This window comes from Tursiops truncatus, chromosome 11, assembly GCF_011762595.2.
Source record: "Tursiops truncatus isolate mTurTru1 chromosome 11, mTurTru1.mat.Y, whole genome shotgun sequence".
NCBI classification, from domain to species: domain Eukaryota; kingdom Metazoa; phylum Chordata; class Mammalia; order Artiodactyla; family Delphinidae; genus Tursiops; species Tursiops truncatus.
Genome location: NC_047044.1, coordinates 33,908,599 through 33,920,003, shown reverse-complemented (window position 1 = coordinate 33,920,003; position 11,405 = coordinate 33,908,599).

Here is an 11,405-nt window from a genome sequence, read left to right as displayed (position 1 = left end):
ATCAAGTTTGAATTTCACTTCCTTTTTTTTTCCTTCTCTAAATGTTTTCCTCATTAATTCTAATAATTAGTTGGAGCTTCTGTAACTCAATTCTTTTCAGTGTAAATAACATCTTTTTAATTGAAGTTCTACGTCTTCAATGCTTTGTATAAATTTAATTCAATCAGCACATTTGTTTTTTTTTGACACCTACAGTGTGTGAAGTACTATTTGGGATAATAAAAAAACTAATGGAACCATGGTTCTTGCCCTTGATGAGTTCACAGTCTTCCTGGACAGACACATGCCTAAAGTTTGCACCCTCAACCGTGCTTCTCATTTTATGAAGGTAGTAAGAATTGCATGAATTTTCTTGTGTTAACATTCTGACCTTTGTTTTTATTGGCTGAAAATTTTATTACACATTTAAGTGACTAAAATATAACAAAAATGAACTTCTGATGTAGTAGGATAAGATAAAGCTAAAACAAAAAGTGCATAGATGCACTTCCTGAATTTTCTCTTGCTCTTTCTGAACTTAGGTTAACAAGTTTTATATACTAGAATTCGTAACACTCACAAAAATGTTGAATGTACCTACTTAAAGGAAAAACTAAGGAGCATTTCGTTTACTTTTATTTTGGTTCATTATTGACAGTATTGAAACTGGGTATTTTGGTTCATTAAGTAGTTGATCCACTTGGACATTTGTTCCTGTAACAATTTCATCCTCTATTTGCCCCTTCCACACTTCTCTTGCACAGATGGTTTAATAGATGATTCTTATACTCTTTTTCTTCCTGAGTGAGTTGGTTAAGGTTTCGACCTTATGATAAGAAAGAAATTTAATGGAGTATTAGCTAAAGTATGCAGTTTCTTTCATAAACATAAAATTAAATTTCAGAAAATGGTTTGTGAAATTCTGAAAATATTTATTTATGGACATTAAATACTGATTATTTTCTTCTTATGTAACGTTTTATGAAAGCAGAGAAATAAAGCCACTGTAATCTTTGCCCTCAGTCCTGACAACATATCTTAAAAGAATAACAGAGTTACTTAACCTATATAACCTTGAGGAAACTCATGAAATTGTGCGTATAAATTACTGGAGTGTATTAGTTTCATCGTTTCAATTGGCTGTTGATTTTTTTTACCTCCAAGGAAGGGGTGAGGGGCAGACCAATGCACTTAACACAGTTTTTACAAAACACAGTCTTTACTTTTTCATCTCAAATTCCGGACGCTTATTTGACTTCCATGGTACAATTCATACATCATCTCCCTGTGTTTTATATAATGCTGTTTTATATATAATGTTGTAGTTTTAGTTTATCAGCAACTAAACAATGCCTTGGTGAGAAATAAGAAGTGAAAAGATCAACTACAGTGTTTGCATAAGCTGTTTGAAATTTTCAAGTAATTTTCTAAACTTACCAGTGACCCTAACTTTTGTCTTTCAACATTTAAATCAAATAGTATTGTAAATGATGAGTGATTATGTTAGATATATATTTTTCATTAAAAAAAGACCACTTTTGCTGCCAAATATTTTAGAAGAAATATGGGAATGATCTTATTTTTAAAATTCTACTTGGATTGACTTCTCTTTTTAGAATATAAAGATGTATGTTTATTATTTAAAATATAATTGCTAACTTTAAGCCATTTCTACTTTAAGAAGTTAGTCATCTAAAATTCAAACAGACATTATTTCCTTATAGCTATTCATATTTTGCATTGAAGAAAGTATGACTTTTTGTGAGGGAATCTAATAGAATGATATGTATTAAATAGTACTTTTGTTCTTAGCATATATTGCATATATTTTATACAAGCCAGGCAGTAATGATACAAATGAAAGCAAGATCATAAGTGAAATACCTAACAGTAGTAGAGTCAGCATTTATGGCACGGAACCTCAAAAACAGATTAAATGCGATATTGGTTTCATAGCGTATAGTAAATGCTAAAACGGGATTTTGTTTTATTTTAATAACTCTACTTTTTAAATAAACATACTGCCGTCATTTATCCTGGAAATATGTTGCAAAAACGGTGAGCAAGGCTTCAGGGCAGGGCCTAGCTAATTCTTCAATTTTACTGCATAAAATAGTAGAGGATTAACAGAAGTTTTTTTCTTCTTAGTCTGAGAGTTGTATACCACTATGCAGTTTTCTAAGTTCAAGGGACAAATAAATGACTTGAGTATTTCATCATGACACTATTTTATAGCATGTCTGACTTTAGAAAAAGAGATACTGCATACTGAAGGTTTTCATGCATCTTCACATAATATATACTTGTAATTTTTTAAATCTATTTACCTTGACATACACTTTAAAGACTTAAGACAATAATTCAGAACAGTTACCAGCATTGTCAAAACATAAATTTTCAGTAGAAGGCAAAAGGAGCCCCCTACAGGTTACTTACACAGTCCAGTTAGGGAAGATGAAAAGATTCAAATGCTCAAAATCTCTCCATATCACTACAGCAGAGTTCATAATGTAGGGAGAGTGGGTATAGGAGGGTGTATCTCTGGATAGAACTCAGAGGATACATAAACTGAGATAGAAAAATAATTAGATCTTTGTTTCCACTAACACCTAGAATGAAACATAGCGTTTTATTTATGAATGGACAACAGATCTGAGTAGTTTTAGCAGTACCTGTGCTTTTGTCACCAATAGAAAGAACAGATATTTGCATATCACATTTATTAGAGTTATTAAAGATATCTTGAAATAATTCAAGCTTATCACTTGATTAGGGCAGTTTTCAGACTGCTTCAATAGTTTCAAACTACTACAAAGTTGGGGTAATTTTTAGCTCTGTTGCTAGATCTTGTTATCTGTCGATAAAGATTCACAGATACTACTACATCCTAAAATTAGTTTTGTAAATATCTGAACACCTGTGTTTTAATATAGTTAGTTTCCCTCTTAAGCCTATGTATTTTATTAAAGACATCTACTAAGGAGTTCACAAGATCACTAAACTACCAGAGGGGTCTATGGCACAAAAGGGATTAAGAAACCCTTTTGATGCACCAGAGTCGTTTCTCCAGATTAAATAATTTTTCACCCTAGAGGATGGTCCTATGTTGTGGAAGGAGTATAATAGAGTACCTAATAATTTATCAGATTATTTATCTCTTACTAGCAGAATGGAGGATTAAAAGAGAATAGGACTTTTTAAGGCAGGCAGACCCAGAGCATTCATTGTTGAATGAATGAATGAGGCATTTTAATGAGGATCACTGAGGAACCAGGACACAGTAGATGGGGGCTAGGCATTTGGAAGAGGCAAGTGGTTTGGGCAGCATCATGGCAAGAGTTTGGCCTTAGGAATCTAGCTCCACCACTTTTTAGCTTTAAAGTTTTAGGAAGGTTATTCAATTTCTCTGAGCCTTAGTTTTCTGGATAATTGAAAAAGTTGTATAAAGCTTTGAATTAACAAGGCACTTTCACATTTATTTTCCCTGACTTTCACAATTTTGTGACAGTGGGTATTATCATCATCTCCATTTCACAGATAAGCAAAGTTATGGTCAGAGAGTATAAGGAGCTTCTAAGTGCAACACCTCCCTTTCTGCCTTCTTATTCTACATGCTTTCTTTAAAGCTATGAAAAAAAATAATTGAAATATGCATTTGAGAATACTTTCTCGTAGTCTGTAAAGTACTTAATGGAAATACTTTTTTTTACAGATTCTAATTTTTCCTCCTGTTGAGTTGATGTTAAATTTTTTCTTCCTTTTCTTCATTTTTTAATATTTAAATTCAGTTTTACTCAATTTATCAAACATTTATTGAGAACTCCCTTTGTGCTAAGACCTTAAAGAAACTACATGCTGGTTGGGGAGATGAAAAAGTACAATAAATAATTAAAATATGGCATGGAAGTGGCTCAAGCAAAATACTATTGGAAAACAGGTAACAAAGCAATTAATTCAGCCATTATAAATAGTCCTGGAAAGCTGAAGAGAAGAGGTGACATTTGAGCCAGACATTGAAAGATGAATAGGAACTTATAAGAGTATAGCATTTTATCTCTTTTTCTCTGAAAGATAACCCAAATGTGTCTTGAAAGACTATGTCCATGCTAATTAAAATATTTCCAAACCTTTTCTCTAATTTTAAAACAACTTTTTAAAAATATTTCCAAACAACTTTTCTCTAATTTTAAATATTTCTTTTCCTTATTATTATTACTTTATTAACTGGATTGAAGCTCTCAAGTTCAGTGGAGAAACAGTTTGTTTTATTCAATAATGTTTTTCAAGATTTTTCCTCTCAATTCAGTGAATATGGGCTGAGCTCATAGTATTACCATGTGCTGTGCCAGCCATGGAGGTTATGAATAAATGCAACCATGACTTTTGTCTTCAGGGAACAGTCAGTTTAGTTGGATGGATAACATTTGCTGAAACTTACCTAATATGAAAATACAGCAAACATATTTTAATATGTTATTTTAATATTTAATAAATGTATTTATTAAAATATTTAATATTTAATAAATGTATAACAGAAAACAAGGAAAAATTGTAAGTGCAGCTTCAAAGTACGCATGCAGAAAGTTGATAGAAAAGTTCAATAAGAAGAAGGTTTCACCCTGGTGTACCCCTTGATCTCTGACCAAGAAAAAGACAGAAGATTCTAAGGTCATTAGAGGAAAAATACTCCCTACTCCATGAAAGGGAAAAGAAAAAGAAGCAGCAGCTGGGTGTTGCTTTTGTGTCCTTAACTCTTTGTCTGCCTCAGTATGGTCAAAGTTTGTCTCATTTTATACAAAACTCTTGCCTAAATTTTATAAACAGAGGTTCAATGGACGAATTGCTCCCTCTTATCTAGATCTCTCCATTCCCAGCTGTGAAATTGATTGATGTTTTTAAAGCCCTAAGAAGCCTCCCCTTGTAGATATGTTCTCTGGTTCAAAGGAAAGGAAAAAAAAAAGGCAGGAGAAATTGTTCAGGGAAATATCTTTGAAAAAAATTTTAATGACCTAGGAAGAGACCTATAAGCTAGATGTTATGAAGGGGGAAAACCCTGAAATCAGTCAACGTATTGAGTGAAAATACATGGCAAGAGAGAATTTACTGGGTTTATATAGTTATATGACTCAGATTAACATTTGTAGCTGTGTGACATTTTTTTTTAGATTTAAACTTCTTCATGTAATATTTCCAATGGCTTTGGCTGGGATCACTAAGTGTCTGGCAGAACAGAATCAAGATTCTGATCCCAGATGTGTCACTGATGATCAGTGCCACCTCACCTCTCAGTTCTCAGAGTTCAGTTCAATTCAGCAAATATTTATTGAGTGCTTATGGCTGCCGACTTTTCTAAGTCAGAGAAAAATAATGAGATGTTAGTAAAATGTGACATGGCTTGGGTAAGACACAGTTGCATATAGAAAGCCATTATCATCATTGGCATTTTAAACCAGAAGTTCAATTTAATTGCATCAATAACACCAATAGTATACATTGCTTCAAGCTACAATAATTTCCACACTGGATTCGGATTTTTATCTGCAAGAATCACTGGATACAAACCACAGTCCCCAAGGCTTGACTTAGAAGTAAAATAACACCATCCCTGGTCTAGCATCAGTTATACATGTCCCTAATAGCTCAGCTGAGGGACAGCATTAGCCATTATATAAACTAATTGGGTTAATTCTGCTCTGGAATTTAGGCAAATAATGTAACCGAGATAAACAGAGGGTCACTTATGCGTCTACTTGTACACATTTATCTACACTTCTTATTTATACTACTAAATGCTTAAAACAACACTAGGCTATAAATTTGTCTTTTCTTTCTGATTCTCTTGGCAGAGTTTCTTACATGCTTAACTTTTAAAGAGTGGAGTTCGGTCTTCTCTCAAATAAATAAGAGAGCAGTGGAAGGAAAAAACTGCAGCTACAAAGTAGTTCTAACCCATTAAACGCAGATGGCTCACAGGGGGTTTAATCATCAGGAGCGAACACACATCATGCTGAAATATAGAGCTGTTTTCTATCACTTGTTACCATTTGAATGTCTGTCTCAGGAAAGTGAATTCCATATATCTTCCTGGCCATCAGTTGCCCTTTGAATACTCCTCTCTCTGATGTAGCTAGATTTCTCTTCAGAACTTACTGAGATGAATGAGCTCTGGCCACACGTAGAAGTGAAAGAAAACATTTCTTTCTCTGCCAGAACAGATGAGATTCATCATTAGGAGAATGGATTTGACCTTGTAAAGTGGACCAAAGCAATTTACAAACAAACCCCTTTGGGGAAGATTGCCTTTATCCTAGTCCACTAACAGAAGCGTTTCTTTTGTTTGTTTGTTTTTTTCTTTTTTGGATGTGGTCATAGCTGTGTCTCAAAGTCTGTTGAATCTGATCACCTGAAAAGAATCTAAAACGTGGAATAAGAAATCATCTCTAATTTAAGCCTTCCCATGCAAAGAGAATTTCATGGACACTTAGGAAATCATATGGATTTATCCTTGGCTATCATAAGTCAGTTATCAATCAGTCAAATTGATCAGAGATCATTAAAGAAATCCATGAAACCAGTTTGATGGCAGCATATACAACAAAACTAGCGTTCAGCATTTAGAGCCTATTATAAAAATGGAGAAAAACTCAAATTGGGGACAATTTATAATACCCAAGAAAAAGATTGATTGCCCTCTGTATCTCTCCTCAACTCACTGTATCAGCTTGTTTAATCTACTTATCTCTTAATTCTCGATCTTTCTTCTATAGTTTCTTTCCCCCACTCCTTATCTATCCCTTCTTCTTTTATCTATTCTCCCCTTTCCTGGAGCCCATACCTAGCCAGAACCCATTCTTCAAGTCTAATGTCTTAGGTGACATTCAGGGAAAGAGCAGCTACCAATCCCTGGGATAACACAGCAACCGTAAGAAAGCGACTTCCTTACTTTCCCTCCAGTGCATGTTTGGCTGACGCTATTAAGGTGAATGACATAATCTTGAGTAGACCCCGCTGATAAACCACATGGAAGCTGCCCATCTACCATGGACCTGCAATACTTTGGTCTTGCTATTCACTTGTCTTCCTGAATGAGTATATAACCCATTCAACAATTAGACACTTAGATATGGATTAAAAGTTATTGCTTTATCCCACAAATAATATAATCAGTTTCAGACATTTGTAGAAAGCCATTCCTTCTAAACATTCTGTGCATTTATTGTATTTATCTTATTTTTGGCAAACTCTACCTTTTGAAAAACAAGAAACAGGTTAGGTGAAGGATATCGGGCTAGCAAAAGATCAGAGATCTCCATGCATTTTTAAAAGTTCAGAAACTTGAAAAAATTTATTATTGAGGAAAATATTAAATCCACTTATTATTATTTTACCAGTAGATGGCACTGCACAGGTGTAAGAGACGTCTACGAGAGAGGGTCATCAACCGAGCGGCTGGTGTGAAATGCCCTCCACTAGAATTCTCTCTCATAGTTAGAGTACTGTATCCAGGAATCCCAACAATTGTATGTGAGGAAAGAACAGAAATTCATTTACAGTCATTTTATTTACCAAACACTCAAACAGTGCTTATTACATGACAGATGAGCAAGTCTTCTTATATCCCCTTTCTGATAAGAAAACCGAAGCACAGAGAGGTTAAGATTCTTTAATGTCATACAGCTACTTAAGTGGTAGGACTAGGATATGGCCCAGGCATTTGATCTAGTCTGTGCTCTCTCTTCTTTGCTCCCTCTCAATTCACTAACAGGAATCACTCATTTTTCTAATCAACAGTTTGTAAGGAGCTGTCTTGAAAATCTAAGGTATTGAAACTGACAGATTCCAATTAAAGAAACAGAGAAGTTTTAGGATCATGGGGGTAATGTTGAAGAAAGCAAAGGGGTCTTCAAGGGGGAGGGAATGTATGGGTCTGTTATGGAGGAAAATAGGGCAAGGTAACAGTAATAAGAAACACCAACAAAGAGGAACAGATGCTATACGTACATAAAATTCACCAATTCACAGCTTTGTTTAGAGTCAGGATGCTGCATGTTTTTAAGATAAATACACTCTTAAGATTGTTCAACTGTATTTTACATTCTAGCTGATGTAGAAAAGACTTTAAAAACTTTACTAAGTGGATTACAAACTTGTTCGGTGCGTTGGAGCATCAACTCCAGTAATTCTCGCCTCCCCCTTCCTCCAGGCATCTACATCTCTAGTGACACCTCAGAGCTTCAGGTTACCCAGAATTGTACCATCATGGAAGTCTGAAATTCCACCTTCCCGTTCTCTGGCAGTACCCTACCCCGTTCACAAATTTTAACTTACTTTCTTCAATGTGCCTATTATCTGACTTCGTCAAATCCTCCAGTCCCTGGGCCTCTGCATGTTTTCTCTGACACCCTTCCATATCTCCATTTTTTCCTATCCAGCTTAAACTTCACAGCCCACTCTTTCACTACTCTTTGGCCAATACCTTCAAAAGCCTGCTGTTTTCCTTTTATCACACCTGCCTCCACCTGGGCTAATCAACATCGCTTAAAAAAAAAATCAGAAATATGTGCAGATTAGCTCCACTAAAAGAATGTGTATTAGGTCCACTAAAAATGTGGGCCTTCGGTCCCAAAGGGACCCTCCACATGCCTGAGCCAGTCGCTCTTTCTTCCCATTTTCAACCATAAACATTTCAAATCTTGTCCACTCTTCAAATCTTTTACCTTAATGCTCTCCCACCGCGCTGCATCTTCTCCATGAGGAAAAAAAAAAAAATCCTGTGGGAACTCTGCCAATTTCTTGCCACTACATCGACAAATATACCTGTATCCATAAGTGCTTTCCTTCTTCTGGCTTATTTTAGGGGAAGAGATATTCTCTTTCTAATTCTAATCCTTGTTCTGTGTTGCATCCTTTTCCATCTTGTCAAGAGTTTTTACAGTATGTCCTGTCTGTTTAAGCTGCTTCTTTCTGCCATTTACCTAACCTTATGTGTTAAAAAAATAATAATAATAATAATAAAAGTGGGAAAAAAAATCTTCACACCCCTTCACTACTTCCAGGTTTGCCCCAAAACTTCCTGTGAAGGTATATCTGCCCTCGTCTCTTTCACTTGCCATTTACTATTCAAACCTCCACAACTGGGTTTTGATTTCTGCCAATCCATGAAGAGTACTGTGTTTTGTTCTATTTTTTTCATCTTCCAGTTCTTTTTTAATGCATTTGCATTCTATACACATAACTTTAAAAAATGGGGTCATACCCTATTTAGGGTATGACCTGAGCTCAGAGGGGACTCTGTATAAATAGACTGAAACACCTTTATTCTTAACCCTTATGGTATATTACCACACACAGCTCACAAGAAGCAAAGCAGTGTGACTTCAGAATATGAACCCCCAACCATGACACTAATTTCTAAATATATTTTGAAGTCATTAATATCTCTTCTCATTGTCATCATATTAATTCAAGCACCATCATCTTTCAGTAAGTTTACTAACAGCACTCTCTTAATGGCTTTCGTGCATCCAGTCTGGCCCTATTCCAGACTGCTGTTTCTAAAGCACAAATCTGATAACACTAAACATAAAACCATCTCATGGCTCCCCATCACCTCTAAAGAAAGCAGACACTCCAAAACATGTTTATAACTCCCTGCTCCACCCAAATCCTTAAGTCTGCCATACTGACCTGTACTGCTCTGCAGGCACTTTGCCCATACTTAAATCTGCATCTTTGTACATATGGGTCCATTTACTTCTGTTGGTCTTTTCTGTTTCTCCATTTGACTCTTTCTTCAGATTGCAACTTAAATATCATGTCCTAGTTACAGTTGTCAGATTTAGCAAATAAAAACACGGGATACCCAGTTACAAATATTGCATGGAACATACTTATACTAAGGAATTATTCATTGTTTATCAGAAATTCAAGTGTAACTGGGCATCTTCTATTTTTTCTGACAACCCTATATCCTAGGGAAATCTCTGAAACTGCATCCCCAGGATTGGGCTAAGTGCCCTCTGATCTGTTCCCATAGCCTCCTATGCTCATTGCATCACAATATCCACTTCTATCTATTATTCATGTAATACATCCATCTCACCCACCATCCTTAAGGAAAGAGAGTGTCTTTTCCAACAGCATGTCTCCAGCGTCTAGACATCCAATGCTTCGTGCTCAACAAATGTTTATTAAATATTTTTATGACTGGATTCAACACCTTCAATTCTAACACTTTGCCATTGTAGGTTGCTATTAGTTGAACTATTAAGATATATTTTATACTTATTTTTGATGTGTTTAGTAGAAATTGCTTTTTGTATTTAACTTTGACATTCTCGATTTAGAATTTTGTGGAACTATATAAATTATCTTCAGTTAATTCCTGGCCAGCCTCAGCTCCTCTAACCGCAAAGGCAGAGGTATGCAAAGTTCAGTGGTAGGCTGTTAAGTGTGTAACTTATCTAGATTGTAGCAAGATTGGACTTTCTTTCCTTTCCAGTGGCTGGAAGTGACAGCTGAGATACCAAATACTGTCCACTTACCCAATCTAAGAGAAAAAAAATTTTTCTATATTAGTCATTAATATTTTTTGTCCATAATATGTCTTAAGGAACACTATCCCTCAGATTGATAATAGGTGTTGTTCAAATGAAAACACATTATAAGTTTATCAGGTAGGCAAAACAAGTTTGGACAGATTTCTGTCCTCTAGGAATTTTCAGAACTTTAACATGTTCATGTACATAGTGAATCGATCTCTAGGAGGTGATGTATAATATATAGAGTTGTTCTAGTCTAATTAATCACAGAATTTTTTTGTTAGTTAACACCTGATTTAGGAAATCCGAATGTAGATTTTGATGCTCTCCTCAGGGTAAGTGAGTATATTGACTAGATTTTTATTGTTAAAAACAGGTTTTTTGGAATGCCTGACTCAAAGATGTGATCACAAAATTTATCAAATAGACCTAGCTTTATTGGGTCATGTTCATCTGTTTTGAACTAGAGTGCCAAAAAGTTTTCAAAATAAATGTCTTTGGGATTTAGTGTATATAAAATAAAGTTTGTATTTGACACAGAAATTGGTAAGCCCATAAGGAGGTATGTAAAATCCTAAAGCAGTTATATGTAATTTGGATGGCTGAATATTTAGTATTATTGGATTTAAAAACAGGAACTTCAAAGGTAAAATATAATTCTCACTAATGAATAGCACATGTGATATGGCTGAAGCCCCCATAGGCAACAGTCAGTCAGGGCAGGCCTGGTGTGTGATCAGAGTACCGGGCTGGCCCCTGTGAGCTGCAGTTTGAGGGTCCTGAGCCACAGATCTGCCTTCCAAATCATACTTCCCTCCATCATTTGAATGAGGTTGAGTGTCACCAGAGAGTTAACATATAACGTGTTGCATCTGAAAGGTGGCA